General features: G+C 50.7%; 1 protein-coding gene across 16 annotated transcripts in view; it reads left to right on the forward strand.

The window, feature by feature from the left end:
• Positions 1–12,745, forward strand: part of Lingo1 (leucine rich repeat and Ig domain containing 1) — a 180,391-nt gene that overhangs the window by 92,454 nt on the left and 75,192 nt on the right. The window contains exon 6 of one of the 16 annotated variants that reach the window (XR_013107642.1): positions 1,266–5,315. The exons of the other annotated variants lie outside the window; for them this stretch is intronic. The gene's annotated coding sequence lies outside the window, so the exon portion shown is untranslated. Of the gene's footprint in view, positions 1–1,265; positions 5,316–12,745 lie in introns of those variants that run through there. 16 annotated transcript variants of the gene reach the window in all.

The raw sequence follows: 12,745 nt of genomic DNA on the forward strand, positions 1-12,745 counted from the left end.
CTTAGCAGGTCCTGGCTATGTCAGATACCAAGCCTAGTATGACAGGTCATGCCAAATGGAACTGTGTGTTCACTCCCAATGCCTGTTTTGACTGGAAGGGATGACAGCGCTCCATCCTGTGCACCTACTGTGTACCAGCTTGCCAGAGGCAAAGCCTGGGATCCTGCCTGAGTCCACAGGTTGGACCCAACAGGATGGACAGGTTGGTTCCAACAATTCATTCTTAACCCGGGCTCATCACTGCATTCAGGATGGAGAAACAGCCCCCTGGTATCCAACTCCCAGGCACCTAAACAGAGGGCTCCACCCACTGACCGCTGTAGCGTGTTACATCTGGTGTCCTCCTGGGACCATAAACAAGTAATTTTTACTGCTGGAGGCAGCTCTCGGGCAAGAGTGGAAATTATCATGCCATCATGTCACTGGGTATCAGCCTCTGTTTGGAGGAAAGTGAGGTGTGTAGGTGCTTGGAGAGGCAGACACGTGTCTTTCTTTGGGCACAGGCCAGGCAGCTTCACTTGGGGGAGAAGAGGATGCTGGGAGATGCTTGTCTAGCATGATCAAGTGCCTACTGTGCTCAGGCATTGTGTGTAACTCCTCAGGTAGTGGGGTTGTAATGGGGGACACGGGAATCCCTTGCTGCAGAACATCTGTCAGAGAGCCTGGGCGGGAAGGAGAAAACTGTGAGATCGGAACCACATACAGGCATACAGGGCTCTCCCGGCCATGTTTTCTGTGGGGCAGTGACAAGCTCATGGTTTGTCAACAAGGAAGGCTACCACAGAAGGGCCGGGGAGGCTTATAGAAAGAGATGGAGGTTTCTGCCAGAAGAGTAGCATGAGATGGAGAGAGGTAAATGACTTCAGAGCCACTGTGGAGGCAAAGCAGGGTAGAGAAGGCTGTGTAGAAGGCAAAGGAGGACCCCCACTTTCTGCTTGGTCTTCTGTAGCTTTCTCCTGAGACCAGAGAATTGAGAGGCTAGAATTATTGGGAAGGACAAGTTTTGTTTTCAAAGATGTCTTATTTATTACATGTATGAGTGGTATGTATGTATGTATGTATGTATGTGCAACACACACATGCCTGATGGCCATGGAGTTTAGAAAAGGGTGTCAGATCCTTGAAACAAGAATTACAGATGGTTGTGACCCACCACTTGGTGCTGGGAATTAAACCCAGGTCCTCTGTAAGAACAACTAGTGTTCTTAACCACTGAGCCATCTGTCCAGCCCTGGCACATTTGTTTCTGTTGCTTTCTTCACCAGGAATTGACCCATGAACTGCTGAATTGGCAAGACTGGAACTCAGGAGGGATTGAAACACGGGAGCTAGCCACTGTGCATGATGCCGAAATGCTCAAAACAGCTCAGGTTACCAGGAAGGAACATGAGTCTAGGCCTGAACACTGCCTGTGCCGATCTGAGGGAGGAGGAGCCACAGGAGGGGTGACAGAAACACATCTAGAGCCAAAATGGACAGCCCAAGGGGCATGGTATCCCAGAAGCCAGAAGAACAGCCATCAGAAAAGGCAGAGGTGGCTGCAGTAACATGTGCCTCTCACTGGGTTACCTCTTCATAACCCTAGCACAGGAGGAGTCCAGGAAACACACGGTGCAAGCCTTCCTTGTTCGGATCTCACCGGGTAGTCAGGCACTCACTGATGTATGTATTTTCTATAGACTGGCACCTCAGAACAGCCCTGAAGCACATGGCAAGTTTACGAATGCCGCCATGCCTATTTTCCCCCAAGGATTTATCCTTCATTTGCATAATTTTGTTGTTTTGTAAGTGTTGCTTATGTGAAATCAAATTGTATATACCCTGAGATCAAAATTGTTGTTCTTTTTAGCTTGTTTGTGATTTTGAGACAGGGTCTCACTGTGTGGCTTAGGCTGGCCTAGAACTCACAACCCCTTTGCTTCTGCCTCTTGAGTGCTGGTAGCTGGTAGGCATGCATTACCATGCTTGGTCTGAGATCTGTCTATTTTCAACTCAGCAAAATTAGAGGAGTGGGCTTCCTCTTCCTTCTCCTCTTCCTCTTCTTCTTCCTCCCCATTCCCCTCTTCCTCCTCCTCTTCCTCTTTTCCTCTTTCTTCTCTCGTTCTTCCTTCTCCCTCCTTCCTTCTCCCTCCTCCCTCCTCCCTCCTCCCTTCTCCGTCCTCCCTCTCTCTTTTTTTTGAAGTGTGGGGTTTGAACTCAGGGCCTTGCACATTCTCGGTACATGTCCAACCACCGAGCTCCGTCCTCAGCCTGTTTGTACTTGCTGCTTTGAGACAGCCTTGCAAAGCTGCCAGATTGACCTAGAACTCCCTCTGCAGCCAGGCAGACCTCAAACTACTTGTGGATCTCCTACTTCAGCTTCCCAGGCAGCTAAGATTACAGGCCTGGGCCATCTGTCCCAGCAAGGCATGGCTTTTCTAAGGGAGCAGGGAATGTGTTGAACTGACCTGGCCCAGAGGAAACATCCACAGAGCAGGGCTGTGTGTCTGCCTCTCAGATGGGAAAACAGAGCCTCTGAGGTCAGCAAGGGTCAGGGACAGCAGACCCTGCCACAGCTGGAAAGGGCTGCCTGGATAGTGGGGCAGTGAAGAGGCCAGACACTGGCCCCAGTGGGTTGTCAGGGCTTGAACAGTGCTCCTCCAACCACAGGCTTGGCTTTTCTTTATCTGTAAAACAGAACCAGTTAATGGTGTGTGCTCCAGAGGTGAGGATGGATTGAGTAAATTTTTTTTCTTTTGAAGTAGATTCTAGCTAATTAGCCCAGGCTAGCCTAAAACTCTAGCTCCTCATGCCTCTGCTTCCCAAGTGCGAGTGTTAGTGATTGACACTGACTTGCCCCTGCCCCAAGGCTATTGCCTTCTCTTATGTGCTCCCCACAGATACTCCCTCAGGGCACCACACACCCACCCTGGCTGGCATCCCTCTGCGTAGTCCAGCAGCAGCCTGAGGGAGGCTTTATCCCTATATGGCATACGGGGAAACTAAGGACAAAATGGTGTCTCTCTCCCTATTGCCTCACCGTATCAAAGGAGGATGGAATCTTCTGTGTCTGGATGTCTTTACTGCAGGGGACATGGAGGTGACACAGATGCTGCTCCTGGCCTTAGGCCACAGTCTCATGGGGGAGAAATAATGAGCAAAGATGGTAGCATTAACCAGTGGGATGCAAGGCAATAGCGACTGGAAGTTCCTGCAGAAGTAAATAAAGACCCAGCATCTTTGCTGACAAGAAAAGAGCTAGGTGGGGCTGGGCTCTGAAGGGGTGGTGGTAATCGTGAAGTGGAAATGAAAGAGGGGGGTATCCTGGGGAAGAAGGGAAGAGAGTCTGGTGAGGAAGGCCCAGAGGGGGCAGGGAAGAGGGCAGGCTGCCAGAGTGAGAGAGGCCAAGCATGCTGGCTCTTGCAGATGTTTCAACCTCACTGAAGGCTGGTGAGCAGATGCCAGCTGTGGGCAACTAGCCAGTGGATCCCCTAAGGCTTCACATGCCCCAAGCTGCCAAGAGCAGAGTTAGAGGGGGCCCTCAGCTGGGAGTGTGGTGGGTCAGCTTGCTGTATGTCCTTGAGCGCTACGCACTGCAAGATGAGGCCACCCCAGCAATGTCTGGTGTCCCATGTGGGCTGCAGGAGGGATCTTGCAGAGTCTCTCCCAGTGACACACAAGCTGGTCCTCAGAGGAAAGACAGAGAGGGGAAGGCTTAGCTCCCTGGCAGAGATGCCAGCACAAACCCATGGCATGGCAGAAAGTGGAGTTTGGGGAGAACCTTTGATTTAGAGAACAAGGTTTTGGCATCAAACTGTGATCAGAGAACAGAGGCAGCCCGCTATGGTGCTGCAAGAGAGAGCACTGTGAACCTCATTAATCTGATGCCTTCGTGTTCAAAGCGACATCTAATTAAGAAGGAGCTGCAACTCTATGCTGGCTGGGTGGCCCATTGTTCCTGCTGGACACGTCACACCAGGTGCTTTCAAAGTCTGTTCCTCAGGTCCCTGGGCCACTCAGTGCCAATTAGCCACCATTTAGGGCCAGGCTGCCTGGGCTGGTGAGGCGTTTGGGTAGCAAGGCTGCCGTTTTTTCATTCTATGCCTCTGTAAAGCACCAGAGGAACATTTGCTCTGTGAGGTGGGCTGCGGGACCTCAGGAGCTCCTGTCATCTCTGCAGAGGCAAGTGACCTTTCTCAGGACATACCTTTCTTGTTCCTTTGTCTTGGAGTTCTGGTCTCCTTATTGTCCCAGCCTAAAATATCCCAAGACATCATCTCTGTCCCCTCTAAGGAAAGTTCTAGGTGCCCAGGCAGAGGTTAGATTTGCTCTGGAAACTCAGTGGGTCTTTGTTCCCAAGAAGAAGCAGGCTCTTGCCTTCCCCTGGGTAGCGCCTCCATTATGCATACAGTAGTTGCTTGGCAAATGCTTATTGGCCAGGATGGCTTCTCCCTTAGCACAGTGCCCTCTGAGAAGTTGGTGAATCCACAAAAGGCACAGAGCTGAAGCCTCCACCAGTGTGCTACTTGAATTGTTTGGGGTGTATCTTAGTTATTTTTCTATTGCTGTGATAAAACACCATGAGCAAGCCGACTTGTAAAAAAAAAAAAAAAAAAAAAAAAAAAGGTGTTTAATGTTTAATTTGGCTTCCGGTTCCAGAAAGTCAGAGTGCATGATATTAGCAGGCAGAAAGAACTGATCGCTCACATCTTGATCCACAACCACAAGGCAGAGAGTACTGGAAATTGTAGAAGCCCTTCAAAACCTCAAAGTCCACCCCCACGACACACCTCCTCCAACAAGGCCACGCCTCCTAATCCTTCCCCAATAGTTCCACCAACTGGGAACCAAGTGTGCAAGCATATGACCCTGTGCAGCCCATTTTTATTCAAACCACCACTGGGTAGCTTAGGAAGGGTTTTTCCATGGGATTTATTTACCCAAAAACCACTGGATTCTGGGAGATTGGAAGTTTCTGCTTTTTAGGTTGCTGGGGCATCACTGAATTAGAGACAGGGGACATTCAAAAGGAAGACTGAAATACTGGGCATGAGGTAGAGAGCCAAAGGCTGGCTGTCCAGACTCCTGGAGAAGCCAGCAGGCTTTCTGCTGGCTCCGACTGTCTATCTGTGCTCTTGGTAGGTTATATGTATCAGTTTCCAGATTTATGGGTCAGGGATGGTAACCCTGCCATGTCCTGTTCACAAGCTGTATACAGTGAATTCAGAGACTAAATGAGATGTTCAGTCCGCTGAGGGTCTGCTGGCTTTGCTTGCCTACCTCTGGAGCTGGGACACTCATTCTCTCTCGTGGCAGCTATTCCCATCACTGGCTGGTGGCAACCATTAGAACGGCCATTGCATTAGTTTACTGGGGTGCTATAAGTTACCACAGACAAGGTGGCTTCAAACAATAGAATTTACTCTATGCCGTTGTGCAGGCTGACTCTCTGAAGTCAGAGTGATAGCCTGGCCGGTCCCTGAGGCTCTAGAGGAGAGCTCTTCTCACCCTGTCCAGCTTCTGGTGGCTGATGACCTTTGGGTGCTTTGATTTGTGGCTCTAACACTTGGTCTCTGCCTCTGTCTTCCTGTGGCTTCATGTATGTGTGTGTGTGCACGTGTGTATGTGTATGTTTATGTGTGTGTGTGTTTATGTGTGTGTGTGTACACACAAGCTGTCTGCTTATGAGTATCAGTGCTGGGTTAGAACCTCACTCCTGCTTCAGTATACCACCCCTACCAAGGCTTGTCTGCAAAGATTTGTGGGATATTAAAGCCCGGTGTCTTCATTTTCTTCTGAGCTTCCACCCAACAAGCCCCACCTCCATTTCCCCCAGCTCAGACATCTGCTAATAGGGTTCCAGCCCTCTCATAGCCAAATCGGTTCCACAACACACACCAGGCTATTGCTATGGCAGAAACGTTTTTGCCAGGACTCCCCGTCCAGCCTCCTGCTCCTCTCGCTCACACCTTTTAGATGTGCAAACTCCCAACACTTCACTCGAGGGCTCAGCCTGGGTCCCTCCAATTACCAGCTGCCTTGATGTCTAACACTGTAAACCCCTTCACCTCATTATAGGAAATTTCTCTTGAATGGCCTTTAAAAACCATCTCATTACGCAGGAAGAACTGTAATTACCTCGCACAAGACAGATTCTGAACAAGTTGGTGCTGCTGCTGTCAAGTTGGCAGGACTGGGCTCACCGTGTTTTAGTTTGGCCACTAGGAGTGCACACGCCTTCCTCCATTGAGTTAGCCTTGCAGGCCCCACTGTGCTGGGACCTGGACACCCTCATCACTGTTAGTGGCTCTAGGAGGACAGTCTCTCATAGAGTGATCAGAGATGCCTCCAATAAGGACCACACTTTTCCCTAGTGTCTGATAGCTAGGATCCTGCAGGCACTTGAACAGCCCTGTATCTTCCTGAGATTGTCAGGAGGAAGGAGGAACTTTTCCAGTGACTCAGAGCATAACAGTGGACTAGGACTCTCAATGTCAGTAAATTAGTTCTTGCCTTCAGCCATGTGTCTAGCCTTTGTCCAGGACTTTAAAAAATAGGACCCCCATCCTATTCCCCACCTGTGTGGAGGCTTCCCTGATGTCTGGTTAAAACTTCTACTGTCTCAGTACTGACATGGCCTCAAGCCCCATGGCATGGTCATGGACAAGTCACATGACCCTTCTAAGTTCTTCCTCTATCTACAGAACGGCCATGTCTACTTCAGGATCATGGTGAGTGATGGCTGTGGCCACATGTAGTTAATTTTGGGCACAGATCAGCAATGGAAACCTCCATTTCCCAGGATCCTTTGCTCTGCAGCTGCTGGGAAGAGGGAGGGTGGACTCTTCCATCAGCTTCTTAATGTTGGGTAGAGTAGGGATCTCTACATATTGAGTACCTACTGTGTGCCAACTTCGTGCTAGGCTCCAGATGTAAGAAGCAGGGCAGCTGTAGATCCTATGTTGGGGGAAGTTCAGGGACAGGAACATATTTTAAAGTAAAATTGTGTGGCTGCAAATGATGGCAAATTACTGGTAGAGAATGGAGAGAGTCAGACAGGGCAGTCTGTGAGGGCTTCTCTAAGGAGGTGTCTTACTCCATAGACAGCTGTGGGGGTGGGGGCAGCTGTGCACACCAAGAGGACAGAGCATTCTACATCTCTGAGGGCCCATGCATGGAGGCGAGCAGGAGGGAGATGGAGCTGGGAAGAAGGGCAGGGCTGTGCTAGGTGAGGCTGGGTCATCGTAGAGAACATAGGAGAAAATGTTGAAGTTCATTTTTATCTTTATTTTTAAGTGTGTGTGTGTGTGTGTGTGTGTGTGTGTGTGTGTGTTTTACGCATATGGTGCAGTGCCTATGGAAGCCAGAAGAGGGCGTCAGATCACCTAGAGCTGGAGTTGCAGACAATTGTGACTTGTCTGATGTGGGTGCTGGCAACTGAACTCATGTCCTCTGCAAGAGCAGTATGTGCTTTTAACCTCTGAGTCCCTTGGAGTTAAGTTCTATACCTGGAAAGGACCTAATCTAACTTGGGTTCATCTCTCTGCCAGGGGAGAGCTGAGTGGTGGACACAGGGGCACAGAGAATGGGGTGAGAAGCTCTGTGGTCTGGAGGGCGGAGGTAGGCCTGGCCAAGAATGGGTGCTCAGTGCAGGGTGGGCTGAAGACTCTGTGTGTTGGCCAAGAGAGTGGCAGAGGCTCCCAGAGCCAGAGGCTCTGGCTGAAACATCCGACCTTCTCAGAGGCAGAGGCCTGGAGTGGGAAGAGAATTGGGAGAAGACAGGGGGGGAGTAGTTGGCGGTTCCCCCAGGAAAGATGGCAAGTATCTTAGTTGTAGCCACTAGGAAGTTAATATGTTACGCACCCTTCCCCCACTCTTCATAGGAGGGACCTGAAATTCAGAGAGGTGGCATATCCCTGCCAAGGCCACACAGACTCCAGTGCTTAGAGCCAGGGTGTACACCTAAAGCTCCCAACTTCTAGTGCCCTTCCTCTGTCTTTGGCACATGAGAAGAACAGAGCTTGGTCAGAGGATGGGTGAGAGGTGGCATTAGTGTTGTCTGGGCCAGCATCTCTCTATTTCGACCTTAGTCAGAGCTGAGTCCACAGCCGTCTCTAGGCTCAGAGCACACTAGCCCCTAAGACCCCACGAGGGTGCCCTTGGCTAGCAGGCTTCAGCACCCTGTGGGGGAAGGCGGCAGATCAGTTCTTTGGCCTCACTGTGTGAGGAAGGGTCCAACAATGTTCTTCCACTGTTCAGAGCAGGGCAGCTCCAAGATTCGCTGCTCTCCCTGGACTTGGAAGAGAAGTGGAACTTGCCGGCTCTACCCAGAGCCCTTCTCCTCTGAGTTAGGCCCCAAACCTGGGCAGAAATAGGGTTGGGCCCCCACTGACATCCTGAACCTGCCACAGGCTCTGTCTCACCACATGGTGGAGACCTGAGCCCCTATCCTTTGAGCCCTGAGGATCTTGGCCTCCTGCCTTCTCAGCAGAGCTGAGAAGCATCTGTAGGATATAACCAGTGGGAGGCGGATGGGAGCAGCAGTCTTCAGGAAATGTGTGAGGTGACCAAGGCAGGACTGATAGATGTATGGTCTGTCCTTGTCTCTGCATGTGTCTGCGCATGAGTGCACACATGCGCACATGCCTGCATGCGTTAGGGAAAGCCTCAGGTAGGGGCCAGCACAGAACGAAGGAAAGAGACAGTGTAGATGGTGACCAGGAGAGAACTTAGTAACAGCTAGTTACTAAGTAACATGTTACTTAGTAACTTAGTAACATCCTTCCACAAGGATGAACCAGTCCAGAAGGAGGGATAAGAGGTGACTTTATAAGTGTTGCTGGCCGTGCCATGTCCCTGTTGCCACCAGTCTTCACCCAGAGCCACCCCTGAATGGCCACCCCATATCCTGTCCCCTAAAGTTTGAACAGGAGTGCCTTTGCCCAACAAAGTAAATGTAGCAGCTTTTATACAAATATGGAGTCTTGTAGACAAACTGGTCACAGTAACTGGTGACTCCATGTCGAACAAGGCTAGAACTCATTGTGGGGACATTGAGCCAGTGGTGGGCCATAGTCTGTGACCAGAATGTGTGTGACTGGGATCAGGGCCCAGTGTTGGACCAGGGTCAAGACTAGTATGTCTCATAAACTGGGGCTCTGTGTACCATCAGGCCAAGTTCCAATGCGTTACCAGGCTCAGAGCTCAGTGTTTGACAAGAGTCAGGGCTGAGCGTGTAGCCAAAATCAGAGCTTAATGCGTACGTAACCTGAGTTGGTGCTGTCTTTCTCCCAGGCTCCCTATGCGCACTCTGCTTGCCTCCCCACGGGGCTCATTAGATATCCAGGGCTGATGTCACAGACTCTGAGGCTTGACTAGCTAATCTTAAATCCCTGGGAAGAAGCCTGGTGATGACACTGACTGTCATCCGAGAAGTTCCCACACGCTGGATGTTGTGTGGACACTGAGTGGTGGCTACTCATGCTACCACTTACAGATTAAGAAACTGGAACGGAGGAAGGGGAAAGGCTCTCTAAGGCTGCCCACCTAGATCAGTGGTTTAGCTTAGGTCCCATCTCCGTGTCCCATTTACTGTCCTCTGGAGCTGAGGGAGACCTTCCATGTGCCCACCCCGTGCAGCAAGACCTCCTGTTGACTCTACTCTTTGCACATGGACTTGGGTTATGAATCCAGCCTTCCGTAGGCATGCCAACTGGGCTCCTAGGCCAGGAAGATACTCCTCTAAGGTCTGAGGCTTAGGGCAGACTTTGTGCTTTCAGATTTGGAGCTGGGCAGAGCCTGTCTGCAGACCCCATAGGAACCAGGGTCTGGAGTTTGACCTTTCACAAAGGTTAAAGGATGTATCAGCCCCACTAGAGACATTTGGGGCACTGTGGCCTGTGACAGGCTGCAATGGATCCTTGCCAGTGCTCCTGACATCCTCACAAACATCCCCTCCTTTGCTTCTAGCAAATGGGGACGAGAGAGCTACCCTTCCTTTACATAGTCATAGCTAGCTCGTGCTGCATTCGAGCCCAGACACACAGCATATTAGTAAGGAGGGGAGCCAGGACCTGAGAATTCTTCCTCTGGCTGCCAGTGTTTCCCGTCTCAGGTCCAAGCCACTTGCAGAAATTGAAAATCCACCAGTGCACCAAGAAACTGTCTTCTGAGTGGGACCAGACTGCTTTAACATTCCTCAGCAACAAGAGTCTTTCCGTTTGTGACTCATTTAGAAGATTTCATCCCCCCCAGAGTCTCACCTCCCACTGCCAATAATTCTAGATGTTGCCTTTTTTGTGGGACTTAGGGAACGAAGGTGTGGTATGACACTGACACCTGTCCCCTTGGGCTTGCCTGTACTCCGTATATTGGCTGCCATCCTGGCTCTCCGTTGGGCTTCATCTCTTTGCCTATCCGTACCACATCCTATCTCTGTCCAACTCTGTTCAAGATCCTCTTCAGCATACATAAGGCCCCTGACCCCTGGGGATTCACCACGCCATGGAAACACAACGCTTTGAGGCAAGGACAGAGAAAGGAGAGAGCCACTGGAAGCCAAAGAGAGACCTCTCTCACTCTCCCGTCAGTCTCTTCAAGTCTCTCCACAACCTAGTCCTAAGCTTGCTGCTTTATGCAACTTCCAACTTTGTGGCCTCTGGCTTGCTTCTGGAAGGTTCCTTCCCCCAGCCATTCTCCACTTAACCAAATTCAGCAACAGCAGTTACTTGGACTGATGCTGAAAAATCCTTGAAGTAATTAAACTTGACTCTGGATCCAGTGTGGTGCTGATAGGCTGGCTCCAGTAGGCTACCCTCTGCCTGTAGCTGGCTTGAGACCCAGACCCCAGCCACCAGCCTCATCCACCTCCTAGCCAAACTAGTAGCTCTTGAAGAGGGCAACCTTGGCTTCAGATCCACTCTGATATCTTTGTATACAAAGCACTCATATTGAGCTTGGCATAGAGAAAGTGCCCTATGCTGCCTGGTTTTATGTCAAACTGACACAAGTTACAGTCATTTGGGAAGAGGTGACCTCAGTTGAGAAAATGCTCCCACCAGATTGGCCTGTAGGCAAGTCTGTACTGCATTTTCTTAATTAGTGACTGTTGTGGAAGGTTCCTGGCTCACGGGGCAAGGCCACCCCTGGGCAGGTATAAGAAAGCAGGTTATAAGGAGTAAGCCTGTAAACAATGTCCCTTGTTGGCTTCTGCATCAGCTCCTGCCTCCAGGTCTCTGCCTTGAGTTCTTGCCCCCGACTTCTCTGGATGATGAACTACAAACTCTAAGATGAAATATATGCTTTCTTCCCCCCCAGCTGCTTGCGGCCATGCTATTTATCACGGCAATAGAAACCCCAAGACATGCCCCCAGATGCTTCAGCTGTTGTTTTTAGGAGTGTAGGTAGTGAGCCATCCTCATGGTGAAAGCCATCATCAGAGGAAAACCTCAATCAGTTGAAAGCTGCCATCTCATGAGGCTCTCCAGGCACGGGTTCTCCTCCCAGAGTTGTGCTTTCCTGTGACTTATTTCCTGTGCTCTGGGACACAGCTTGGCACACAGTGAGGTGGATTCCAAGATGTGGGATCGGTATATTGGAAGGAGTAGCTCACAGGGATGCTGCTACAAGAAGACCTGGGGGCAAGTTTGAGGGTATAGAGACCCACCTGAGTATATCCTGTCCCCAACTGTCCTATCAGACTCTTAGGAGGGTCTGCCACCTCTCCAAGACTGCTGATGTGTGTGGGAAGAACCAAGCTTCTGACACTGTGACCTTGGCTTTGGTCTTGTCTTTGCTCCAACTTCCTGGATAACATTCTAACCTGGTCTCGTGGCTACCAGCTAGCAGACGGATAAACCCAGGTCAATAGGAGTTAGTTACACAGTGTGTCTGAGGTAGTGGGGATGTTGAGGGACAGACTCCAAAAGGCCCAATTACCAGGATGGGATAGGAGGTCATCTTTAGTGTGCACCTATGTGCCTGCCAGGCACTAGACTAGATACTGTGCGTTAGGATTCACCCTGTTTGCTGATGATAAGAGGAGGGCCCAGGAATGAAGGAGACTTTAAGGTCTTCAGCAGCAATTGTGAATGTCTAAGGTTGGGCTTGAAGGAAGTGGAGCTGACTGTAGAGGCTCCCATAAAGGTGGCTCCCACCATGCCAGAAGACATCTGAGTGCCCCTAACTAGCTTGAGTATAGAGCAAGTCGCCTAAGGTCAAAGCAGTGGGTATCTATTAGCCCAGTCCATGGGGTGTGTGCTGGTCTACAGAGCCCCCTGTGGCTCCACTGCCCCTCTCCCGGTGGCCACCTTATGGGGCTCAGCCCAGTTCCATGTTAACTCTGACCCCTTACACACTTCCTGCATGCCCTCTCCTTTGAACCTAATGACCTTGCTTTTCCTGATCTATGCCTCTGGCATCTTTTCAGCTCTGCCTCATAGAAGCCAGCGCCAGTCCACCATGCCCACACCTCTCTCCCAATGTCTCCACCTTCCTGTTCTCTCTCCATCTGGAGGAACTCAGCTTGGCCTTGTGTTTGGGCTAACCCTCCCCAGGGACCATCTTCCTTTCATCTGCCTGCCCTCCCCAGCTCTGGACAGCATCTCCAAGCCAGACTTTTTGATGCCCCCCCCCCAAAAAAACTTCTGGGCAGTGCTTTAGGGTCTCAGTTTCCCTGTCTGCTGAGCAGTCTTGAATGGTGGCTGAAGTGTAATGGGCTCCCAATAAATTCTCGCTGAATTGTGAACCCAAGGGGCCAAGTTCTGGC

This window comes from Arvicanthis niloticus, chromosome 26, assembly GCF_011762505.2.
Source record: "Arvicanthis niloticus isolate mArvNil1 chromosome 26, mArvNil1.pat.X, whole genome shotgun sequence".
Lineage (NCBI taxonomy): Eukaryota > Metazoa > Chordata > Mammalia > Rodentia > Muridae > Arvicanthis > Arvicanthis niloticus.